We start from the raw sequence: 12,271 nt of genomic DNA, 5'->3' as shown, positions 1-12,271 counted from the left end.
GCAAGCTGTGGCGGCACGCTTCGAGGCGGTTTCCAAAAAACTGGATTTCCGGCAGCCCCCTGCAGTTGTGTGGAGGTGCTGGTCATCTAGGGATCCCCCTTGCCATCGGAACCATCTCCTCTACAATCAAGTCATGTGGCGTTGGGAGAAGCGCACCCCCCATGCCACTTTAAAAACCATCTCTGCGCAGGTATCTTCTGCTATCTGAGTCCTCAAAGGACCCACAAATAGAAGAAGATGGTCATCATCGGGCACGATGGACAACCAGCAAGCAAGCAAGTGTGTGTGTGTGTGCCCTGTGATGGTGGCTTGTCCAGGGTGTCTCCCCACCTGCCGCCCAATGACTGCTGGGATGGTTTCCAGCATCAGCGCGACCCTGAGAGCAGGATACGTGGTTTGGATAATGGATGGGTGGATGCTTTACATGGTGCTCTGACAAGTTGGTTTGTGATTTTGACTACAAATGCATATCTATGTGTTGTGTGCCTGTGCTATACAAAACTTTGTTGGTGGTGGTGGTAGTAGTAGTAGTAGTAGTGGTAGTAGTAGGTGTTGTTGGTGTTGTTGCTTATGACAAGACTCAAGTTCAAGGACAGGTGATGTGTAGCATGTAGATGGAGGGCAGGCTCCCTTATTTTGTTATAGCCCCCTCATTCTTCTCTCTCTAATTTTCTCTGTTGCTTTCGCTCTCTCCCATTACTTTTCTCCTTGACCCACCTTATTTCCCCTGTACAGGTGTTCTTAACGGAAGGCCACTAGTCCTGTTGGGCCCAGTTATGTGATGGTCTGAATGGTGGCATGAAAAGATCCAGAGAGAGCTCCGCGTGTGTTTTTGGTTTGAGGGGGAGGGGCCTGTGCTGGGGGCGTGTCTTGCGGGATTGGGATATGTGAAAGAAAACAGATTTGATTCATGGTTAAATGTGTCATATTTATACACACAAGTACGGGGAGAGAGCGGATACACACAGCAAGCTATATAAAATTCAGTCTAATAGGAGGGTCTATCGGTCAGGTTCATTCTGGTGGTCACTACAAACTGAGGCCTGTGAAGAGGTCACTCCGACACAGAATAAGGGCAGTCATTCTAATTTAAATGAACATGGAGGAGTTAAGCAAGTGTTGATTAGAGATAACTGATCTGAGGTTGTAGACTTATTATGCAAGATTATACGTATTTCAACATCCCTCCGTGTCTGACTTAAAGTCCAAATAAATAACAATATAAGAATAGGTAATAAGACAGCGCATGTTTTTAATGAGGCCAATAGTCCACTTATAAGAAAGAAAAATATCGCCATCTAGTGTCGAAATGCTATTTTACAGGTTAAAAGAATCGATCACAATCAGATGGATTGGCCAAGTATCTTAGCACACAAGACATTTGTCTTTGTTTGGCTCACTCAGCATTATAAAATGCACATTACAGAACAACAGCAACAAGGTTTTGGGTAAAGGAGGCTAAACCACAATTATATTAAGGGTTGGCAGGGATTAGGGAATACTGGAACACTATTATGCAAAGGTTGTGGAATATTGGACAGAAGGTTAAATATTGCACTATAGCTCACAAACACTTGGCTATAGAAATAGATAAACACTGTACATTGTTGACATCAAAAAGCTGTAAGGTACTAATGTATTTTTTGTAATGTAATGTAATGTAATTTTACTAATGTAAAAGAAAATTATACAGTAATGAAATTGTACAGTATTATACAGTAACTATGTTAAACAGCAGCAACACTGTTGTAAAAGTCAAACCAGTGCAACAAGTGTAATGTGGCCCACAGTTTGTGTATTTGCAGAATCCCGAGAGCTGCACCTACACAGACTCGAAGATGCATCCTAGGATGCACTGGGACACATCATCAGTGATGTTTGCTGAGGTCCTTGGGTGTTTCGGGTGTTTCACCATCATACACCCTCTCTCAGGCGACCCAGCCAGGGTTGATCAGGCCCACAAATTTACTTTCCTTCAAAAGCTCTCCTGTGAACCTGGGTGACGGAGCTATAGAAACCCGATTTGCCTAATATGAAATGTCACTTAATGGTGCAAATGCAAAGAGCAAAGAGGTGAATTTAAGTGTCTGTGAACACATAGGTGCATGTATGTGTCTTTGAACCAGTGTGCTTGTGTTTTTTACTTTTGAACAATACTTAAACAATACTGGGCATAGTAGAATGGTGTCCCACATTTAGACACAGTGGAAATATATGACCTCTTTTCGTCTTAAGAGTGCAAAAAAAGACAGATACTTCACACTTTCTTTGCAGTTTGTGACGCTGCATTAATAACATTTTGTACTGTCAGGCCATCGAACAAAAATCTATGATTACTGTATGTATGATTACTTTCTCTATCTCTGTCTCTGTCTCTCTATTGCTTTCCAGGACATATTTTCTTCTTTTATGGATTGTCTGATGACTATGGATCATCATCATCTCTCTCGCTCTCTTCAAACGCCTGATGACTTCAGAGCCTGTTTGTGATGCGTCCTGTTTTCCCTTGGACACCATCCCATCCTTGTACCATCCTATCTTCTAATCCATGCCTACATGATTTGTCTCAGGGTAGCCTCCTCAACACCCACTCCTCTCTGCAGGATTTTAATGCCTCTCTCAGGCGGAGATGAAGGTCATCCCAGGAATGAAATTTCAATGTTTGATTCTTGTTGTTTGGAGGACATGCAGGAGGTGAATGAATGGAGGTGTTGGAGGAGCCGCCAGCCCTCCACCTTCCTCATCCCCCAGTGCTTCATCCTCTATACCTTGTACTGTATTGATGGTGTTATCACAGCTCGTGTGACATTTAAGATGCCTGTGTCTTTGAGTTGACTCTCGTTTTCATTTTTTACAACGTCCCTCTCTCTTATCTACTCGGCCTTATGTCTCCGTTAATGTCATTTCTCATTTTTGTTGTTTCATGTGATCTATATGAATAAGTTCCATTGATAGGTCAGGAAATGTTGGGGTTCATACTTAAGCTATGAAGGGCACTTAACTATTTTTGTAAGAGGCATTAAAAACATTGAAATCAGTCGTTGGCAGAATATGCCCCACTGGTAGGCTAAAATGCCGTTTCTTGGCATTGAAACATTTTTGGAAATTGGGTTTTCAAGAACCCGGGACCTTCTTGCTGTGAGGCGAAAGCGCTAGCCACTGTGTCACTGTGCTCCCAGGGCCTTCTTGCTGTGAGGCGACTGTGCCAACCACCGTGCCGCAGTCCTGGGTTCAAGCCCCGGGGTAGTCCAACCTTGGGTGTGGTCCTGGGTCATCCTCTGTGTGGAGTTTTCATGTTCTCCCCATGTCTGTGTGGGTTTCCTCCAGGTGCTCCGGTTTCCTCCCACAGTCCAAAGACATGTAGGTCAGGTGACTCAGCCATACTAAATTGACCCTAGGTGTGTGTGTGTGTGTGTGTGTGTGTGTGTGTGTGTGTGTGTGTGTGTGTGTGTGTGTGTGTGTGTGTGTGTGTGTGTGTGTGTGTGTGTGTGTGTGTGTTGGCCCTGTGATGGCCTGTCCAGGGTGTCTCCCCACCTTCCACCTGCTGGGATAGGCTCCAGCATCCCTGCGACCCTGAGAGCAGGACAAGTGGTTTGGATAATGGATGGATGGACCATCCCACCCTCCTGGATATTTATACTATCCTTTGTGCTGTTCTCATTTAAAATTGCTTTTATACTATTTGTTTTAGCTACGACAATTTCTGCATCACTCTCATCACTGTTCTCCTGTTTTTCTCTCTCTCTCTGTGAAATCTGTATGGAAGTCTGCCTCCCCTCTTGTGTGCATGTGACGTCTATTCTCTCTGTAGGGCCCCATTGTGTAGAACTGGTTTGTGGTGCAGGGTCCCTCTGTCTCTTCACTGCATCTGTGGGCTTCCTAATGTTGTCTTGGATGGACACAGATTCAGCAAATTTGCCTTGCACTCTCGTTACAAGTTTACTACCCAGCACATTTAAATTTGCATCAACTATATGTATTTACCTTGCTTTGTGTAATCTATGATGTTACATTATAATTCTGTTTATTTTTGTGTACTTTGTGCATCTGACACCTACTGCATGTCTGTCCGTCCTGGAAGAGGGATCCCTCCTCCGTTGATCTTCCTCAGGTTTCTCCCATGGTTTTTTTGTTTTTCGTAACCCAGCCACTGAGGATGACCAAGCCAGTGCATTCTTAGTGCCGGTTCCAAGCCCGGATAAATGGAGAGGGTTGCGTCAGGGAGGGCATCCGGCGTAAAATCTTTGCTAAATCAAATATGCGGATCATAAATAAGATTTCCAAACCAGATCGGTCGAGGCCCGGGTTACCAACGACCGCCACCTGTACTGTTAACCAGCAGGGTGCCGGTGGAAACTATGCTACTGTTGGGCGAAGGTGAGGGAGAGCAGGAAGGCATGTCCAGAGGCAGCTAGAGAGAGAAGGAAGGGTAGAAGTGTGGAGGTGAGAGTCGGAACTTTGAATGTTGGCACTATGACTGGTAAAGAGAGAGAGCTGGCTGATACGATGGAAAGAAGAAAGGTAGGCATATTGTGTGCGCAAGAGACCAGGTGGAAGGGGAGTAAGGCCAGGAGTATTGGAGGTGGGTTCGAACTCTTCTACCATGGTGCGAATGGGAGGAGAAATGGGTAGGGGTAATTCTGAAGGAAAAGTATGTCAAGAGTGTGCTGGAGGTGAAGAGAGTGTCAGAAAGAGTGATGAATATGAAGCTGGAAATCGAAGGTGTATTGCTGAATGTTGTCAGCACATATGCCCCGCAAGTTGGGTGTGAGATGGAAGAGAAAGAAGAATTCTGCAGTGAGTTGGATGACGTGGTGGAGAGGGTACCAAAGGAGGAGAAAGTGGTGATTGGAGCGGACTTCAATGGACATGTTGGTGAAGGGAACAGAGGTGATGAGGAGGTGATGGGTAGGTATGGTGTCAAGGAGAGAAATGTGGAAGGACAGATGGTGGTGGATTTTGCGATGGAAATGGCTGTGGGGAATACATATTTCAAGAAGAGGGAGGAACACAGGGTGACGTACAAGAGTGGAGGAAAGTGCACACAGGTGGACTATATCTTATGTAGAAGGCGCCATCTAAAAGGGATTGGAGACTGCAAGGTGGTGACAGGGGAGAATGTAGCCAGGCAGCATCGGATGGTGGTCTGTAGGATGACTTTGGAGACCAAGAAGAGGAAGCAAGTGAAGGCAGAGCCGAAGATCAAATGGTGGAAGTTGAAGAAGGAAGACTGCTGTGCGAAGTTCAGGGAGGAGTTAAGACAGGCACTGGGTGGTAGTGAAGAGTTGCCAGATGGCTGGGCAACCACTGCAGAAATAGTGAGGGAGACAGCTAGGAAGGTACCTGGTGTGTCATCAGGACAGAGGAAGGAGGACAAGGAGACTTGGTGGTGGAATGAGGAAGTACAGCAAATTATACAAAGGAAGAGGTTGGCAAAGAAGAAGTGGGATAGTCAGAGAGATGAAGAAAGTAAACAGGAGTACAAGGAGATGCAGTGTAAAGTGTAGAGAGAGGTGGCAAAGGCAAAGGAAAAGGTGTATGGTCAGTTGTATGACAGGTTAGACACTAAGGAAAGAGAAAAGGACTTGTACCGATTGGCTAGACAGAGGGAACGAGCTGCAAAGGATGTGCAACAAGTTAGGGCGATCAAGGATAGAGATGGAAATGTGCTGACAAGCAAGGAGAGTGTGCTGAGAAGGTGGAAGGAGTACTTTGAGGGGCTAATGAATGAAGAAAATGAGAGAGAGAGAGAAGGTTGGATGATGTAGGGATAGTGAATCAGAAAGTGCAGTGGATTAGCAAGGAGGAAGCGAGGGCAGCTATGAAGAGGATGAAGAGTGGGAAGGCAGTTGGTCCTGATGACATACCTGTGGAGGCATGGAGATGTTTAGCAGAGATGGCAGTGGAGTTTTGAACTAGATTATTTAACACAATCTTGGAAAGTGAGGGGATGCCTGAGGAGTGGAGAAGAAGCATACTGATACCGATTTTCAAGAACAAGGGCGATGTGCAGAACTGTAGCAACTACAGAGGTATAAAGTTGATCGGCCACAGCATGAAGAAATGGGAAAGAGTAATAGAAGCTAGGTTAAGAGGAGAGGTGACGATTAGCAAGCAGCAGTATGGTTTCATGCCACGAAAGAGCACCACAGATGCCATGTTTGCTTTGAGAATGTTGATCGAGAAGTATAGAGAAGGCCAGAAAGAGTTGCATTGTGTCTTTGTAGATTTAGAGAAAGCATACGACAGGGTGCCGAGAGAGGAGGTGTGGTATTGTATGAGGAAGTCGGATGTCGGGAGTTGCAGAGAAGTATGTAGGAGTGGTGCAGGATATGTATGTGGGAAGTGTGACAATGGTGAGGTGTGCGGTTGGAATGGCAGATGGGTTCAAGGTGGAGGTGGGATTACATCAAGGATCGGCTCCGAGCCCTTTCTTGTTTGCAATGGTGATGGACAGGTTGATGGACAAGATCAGGCAGGAGTCTCCATGGATGATGATGTTTGCGGATGACATTATGATCTGTAGCAAGTACGGTGCAGGCTGAGGAGAGCCTGGAGAGGTGGAGGTATGCACTGGAGAGAAGAGGAATGAAAGTCAATAGGAGCAAGACGGAATACCTATACATGAATGAGAGGCAGGACAGTGGAATGGTCAGGATGCAAGGAGTGGAGGTGACAAAGGCATATGAGTTTAAATACTTGGGGTCAACTGTCCAAAGTAACGGGGAGTGCAGGAGAGAGGTGAAGAAGATTGCAGGCAGGGTGGAGTGGGTGGAGAAGAGTGTCAGGAGTGATTTGCGACAGAAGGGTACCAGCAAGAGTTAAAGGGGAGGTTTACAAGATGGTTGTGAGACCAGCTATGTTATATGGTTTGGAGACAGTGGCACTGACGAAAAGACAGGAGGCGGAGCTGGAGGTGGCAGAGTTGAAGATGCTAAGATTTTCACTGGGAGTGATGAAGAAGGACAGCATTAGGGATGAATATATTTGAGGGACCGCTCAAGTTGGACAGTCAGGAGACAAAGCAAGAGAGGCAAGACTGAGATGGCTTGGACATGTGTGGAGGAGAGATGCTGGGTATATTGGAAGAAGGATGCTGAATATGGAGCTGTCAGGGAAGAGGAAAAGAGGACGGCCAAAGAGGAGGTTTATGGATGTGGTGAGAGAAGACATGAAGGTGGCTGGTGTGACAGAGGAAGATGCAGAAGACAGGAAGAAATGGAAACGGATGATCTGCTGTGGGTGACCCCTAGCTGGAACAGCCGGAAGAAGTATCACTAATAAACTAAACTTGACTATAACATTTCTTTGAAAAAAAATGTCTTAAATTCAATAAATAGGATTTATAGGGTAAGGAAAACTTCACCCTATCCTACTCGAGAAGAATCTCTATTCATTTAATGAAATTTAAATTTAATGACATTTATTAAATGTCATTAAATGAATGAATGTTCTTCTCCAGTAGGAACTCAGCCATTATAGGGCAAAGTATTGTAACGTGCATGGATAACAAGACACGCTGGCCGCTGGCGGCGGAACTGACCCTTTAGTCTAGCGGTTAGCAATGTCTCCTGCGGTGCGGGCGATACGGGGTCGCTTCCCTGCCGCGGCAGTTTTTGTGGTTGCGTTGTCCCCCGAATTCGCTACAGTATAATGGTTGACTTATAAGGAAAACTTCTCCATTTAATGGTTGAGTCTGTAATGAAAAAATAATTATAATTGTATACTAGTGTAGTTATTGGAATTGCTCTTTTCAGCTATATACTGCAGTGAACTACGAAATATTTGAGAGAGAGAGAGAGAGAGAGAGAAAGGGGGGGGTGTGTTAGTTCCGTGCGTGGTTTAGGCACTAGCATGATAGCGCGCTTCGTTGTTAGACGCATTTTTTCCTTTTCTTTTGGCTCCTGCACGTCGTATTACTTTTTATTAAGAAGCAAATCAAATCGGTATATTGTAACGGGTCATTTCACGCAAAGCCCGTGGGTTATATGTTCCTGAAAGATAAGACTGTATTAAGCGTTAGTCATGTAGCCTATGCTAGCCCCTGTCAGCTAAGGTAACCGTTCGCCATTTTGTTTGAACAGCGCCGCCCTTTGCGATAGTCTGGTCTACACGTACTCCGCAGTAAATGTACGTCCAGTTTACAATTCACGCACATATTTGCATATGAAACTGATCGTTGTTTTCGGTCATTGTGGCACTGTATTGTTTATAAGGGTGGGGATACGTGCAGTCGGTTTAGACAGAAGAGGTCACTTAGATGAGCGTTGAAACGTGTCTGCCAATGAACGTTGTCTGAACTGATTCAACTCCCTTCGATTTTCTTACCTGGATTATGAGCATTTATACAACAGTTAGTTCCAACCAAGTCATTTGATTGGACAAGAGGCATTCCATAAGCGCTGATATAGGTTGTTTGCATATGACGTCACGTCACTTTAGGTGGAGGGCAGGAAGTGATTTTCTACATAGGAAGCACTGTCACAAACTCTCAAAATGCCAGTTGCTCACATCGTTTAAATCGAGAAACTACGAGGAGTGTTTATCGAGTACCAAAAGCTGTTGTTCGTAAGGAGTGGAAATACAAGAAACTGACCGAAAACGCCGGAAAAAAACGGCTTGCGAACCGTCGTCTGCGGTCGGGAGGAGCGGAGTCGGATAATGCGCGTGTGTGTGCGGTGACCGCTTCGTCAAAGGTAAAGTAATTTTATGTGGCTATGTTTATGTAGCTTAACTGTTTCCTTACTTTATTACGCTAAAGCTGTTTTTCTTTGCTTTGTTGGAGTTTTCCTCCATCTCGTCCATTATGCGTTTCACTTCCTGCCCTCCATCTGAATCTCGCGCGGCATCAGAATCACGTGACTACAAACAAGCTTCAGCATAACAGGACTAGGACTTTCAACTAAACTAAGCACAAAAAGTAAGGAAATGTGTGTTTGGTAGGTTATTTCTTCGTTGTAACAATGCTTCTTGGCAACAAATCTTAAATCAGGCACCTGATTGTCAGCACCTGGAGTACCAGAAGCTCAAAACAAGAGTCAACAGCAGCAGCAAAATAAGCTGTTTGGCATTGGCAGAGAAGATATGGCAAATTTTTCATGGGCGCAACCCACATACTCAGCTCTGCTGCTGATCCCACAAATGCATGTTCCTTACAAATGTGGCACCATTTAAAAGGGAAATAAACAGGCTTTCCAACGGTATAAGATTTATGGCCAAGAAGCATTGTTACAACAAAGAAATAACCTACCAAACACACATTTCCTTACTTTTTGTGCTAAGTATATATGTATCACTCCGCCGCACAGGTTTTCTATTAATAACCGTTAATTAGGCTACATTAACAGTCGTTATCAATATCAACTGTGATTATCTTCGGTACTCGTCCTGCGGCCTCGCACCTACGACCGAATCACAGCTGTGCTGATATTCAGTATAACAGCACTCGCTTTCGTATGATATTGCTTAAATATAGAGAAGCGTATCCCCATTTCCTGCAGGCTGCAGACTACCACATGCCTCCGATACATGTGGAGTCGCCAGCCGCTTCTTTTCACCTGACAGTAAGGAGTTTCTCCAAAGGAATGTAGCGTATATGATAATGCTGCACACTGTCTTAAATTTTTAAACTTCTTCTTGTTCTTCTTTCAGCTTGTTCCTTGCTTCTCAGGGGTCACCACAGCGGATTGTACAGTTTTCATCAGTACCCTGTGAGGGCACAGCACCAATGGCAGCCGTTGTTAATCCGGGCCCTAGACAATCCCGTATGGAGCCTCGTCTGATCTGGTATGGTTTTGTCAATCTGCGTAATCATTTGGCAATTTTTTTTTACGGCGGGTGCCCTTCCTGACACAACCACTGACCCCATGGTCTTACATTCTTAAACAATTTACTCAAATTCTAATTACTTACTGCTTTGTGGTGAAACATCAAACAATACACACCTTAAAATGCAGGAAATTAGTTTTAAATGGCTAAAAATATTCATCATTTGTGTTATTTATAGTATAATTTGTTATAATTAGATGTCAAGGGGTGAATCCTCATCTCTGACGCTCTTGAAGCAAATAATTTCAAATATTCAAAGCCTTTTAAGATATTTGAGACATTTGATATTTTTCAGAATTTTTTTTTCCAGAGCTACTAAAAAAAATTAAACTTTTTTTTTTAACATTGCCTGTTGGTATAGTAGAACAAGGAGGGGTAGGAAGCGCTGCATGTGTCCAGTGGCTTAATGGTGACAGGTGCTCTGCAGTACGGTGGGTAGAGAAATATGGAAAAATGACTGAAAACTGAGGCACTCCGTAAACCAAAAGAAATGGAATTTATTTACCCAAGGGCAAGGCAACAAGACTGACGCGTTTCGACTTTCGTCTTAATCCAAGTCATGACAGGCAATGAACAGTCAAACATTTTGTAGCAGCTGGGGTGGTTCAATCAGGTGATGGTAAACAGTTGTAGACCATGGGGCTGTGATGCACCAGTTCTGCCTGTGGGAGGCGCCAAAACACCTACATGTTGAAAAGCCATGTGAAATTTGTGAAAATAAAAAACAATAATATGGTGATACGAGGTGCGTAGGCTAAAGGGCCTATGGGCCTATGATCTAGACAGGGGAGGGAAGTCTATGATCTAGGCAGGAGGGAAAAGACATCAAGCAAAGCCTTTAAAGTGGAATGGAGTAAAAAGAGACTGCTGAGAGAGTACTTTACAGGAATGGTAGGAAATCAAGTTCGTCATTTAGACCAGGAGATTTAGTGGCCTCATACCTCACCATATTAGGAGAGGCAACCGCCTCAAAAAACTTCTTCAACGTGAGACGTATTGGATCTTTACTTTGCAAGACACTAAATCTCCTGGTCTAAATGACGAACTTGATTTCCTACCATTCCTGTAATGTACTCTCTCAGCAGTCTCTTTTTACTCCATTCCACTTTAAAGGCTTTGCTTGATGTCTTTTCCCTCCTGCCTAGATCATAGACTTCCCTCCCCTGTCTAGATCATAGGCCCATAGGACCTTTAGCCTACGCACCTCGTATCACCATATTATTGTTTTTTATTTTCACAAATTTCACATGGCTTTTCAACATGTAGGTGTTTTGGCGCCTCCCACAGGCAGAACTGGTGCATCACAGCCCCATGGTCTACAACTGTTTACCATCACCTGATTGAACCACCCCAGCTGCTACAAAATGTTTGACTGTTCATTGCCTGTCATGACTTGGATTAAGACGAAAGTCGAAACGCGTCAATCTTGTTGCCGTGCCCTTGGGTGAATAAAGTCCATTTCTTTTGGTTTACGTAGTGCCTCAGTTTTCAGTCATTTTTCCATTGTCTGTTGGCATATTTGAACTATAGTAGAGCTGGAAAAAGAAATTCCTGAAAAGACGAGCAAACACATTGCACCTGTTTTTATTTGCTACCAAGGGACGGCTGACGCAGTTGGAGAAGAGACTTGGACAGCAGGACCTGGGGTTATCTCTGCCAGATCCAATTAACCTTAACAAGCCATAACAGTATGGGAAGCAAGGGACAGATTAGGGACATATGCAAATGAAACAGGATTTCCACTGCCTGGCTAAATCTGATTCTATTCTCCTCTGTCGCTCCATTTACACTGGCACCTGGTGGCACCTCCTATAGGTATTGTAAGATCATTACTTCCACGTCAAGAAGGGTTGCAAATCAGTTTTCTTTTTGTATTTGCTCATTTTTTTAGGCAAACTCCAGAAACAATCTAAATAGATTTAAGTAAAACTTTGTTTTTGCTATTCTTGAATAGCAACATCCCATCCAAGGAGGATAATAAACACACACACACACACACACACACATACATTTCAGTGTCATAATATTATGTTGAAGGTTGTTTGAACTCGGTCTGTAATGCATGATAACTACTGGTCAGATGCCATGATCATATGTACTTTATTATGTCATCTAATAAGCAATCTGGTCACTGCACTCGCATAGATGGCAGATCCAGTGTTCTGACAAGTCTGACTACTAACATCACTTTTGAGGCACACTTTTTTTGTGTGTGCAAGTCTTAAGTTGTCTGCTTTAATTTGGTACTAGGTAAGTCTTCTGTGCTGAAGGAAAGATTGACTCAAATAGTTACCCAAAAAAAAGCATGCATATGAACAGTAGTATTTTAAGTAAAATTAAATATTTGTGCTCAGTAACAAAATTATGATTGAATGTTGAGAAACTGAGAAATTAAAACATTCTGTTCATATTGACAATAAACCGAGACAGAAATTGGCATTGA

This window comes from Lampris incognitus, chromosome 14 (genome assembly GCF_029633865.1).
Source record: "Lampris incognitus isolate fLamInc1 chromosome 14, fLamInc1.hap2, whole genome shotgun sequence".
Taxonomy (NCBI): domain Eukaryota; kingdom Metazoa; phylum Chordata; class Actinopteri; order Lampriformes; family Lampridae; genus Lampris; species Lampris incognitus.
The sequence above is the reverse complement of the archived record's forward strand: the minus strand, read 5'-3'. Positions refer to the sequence as shown.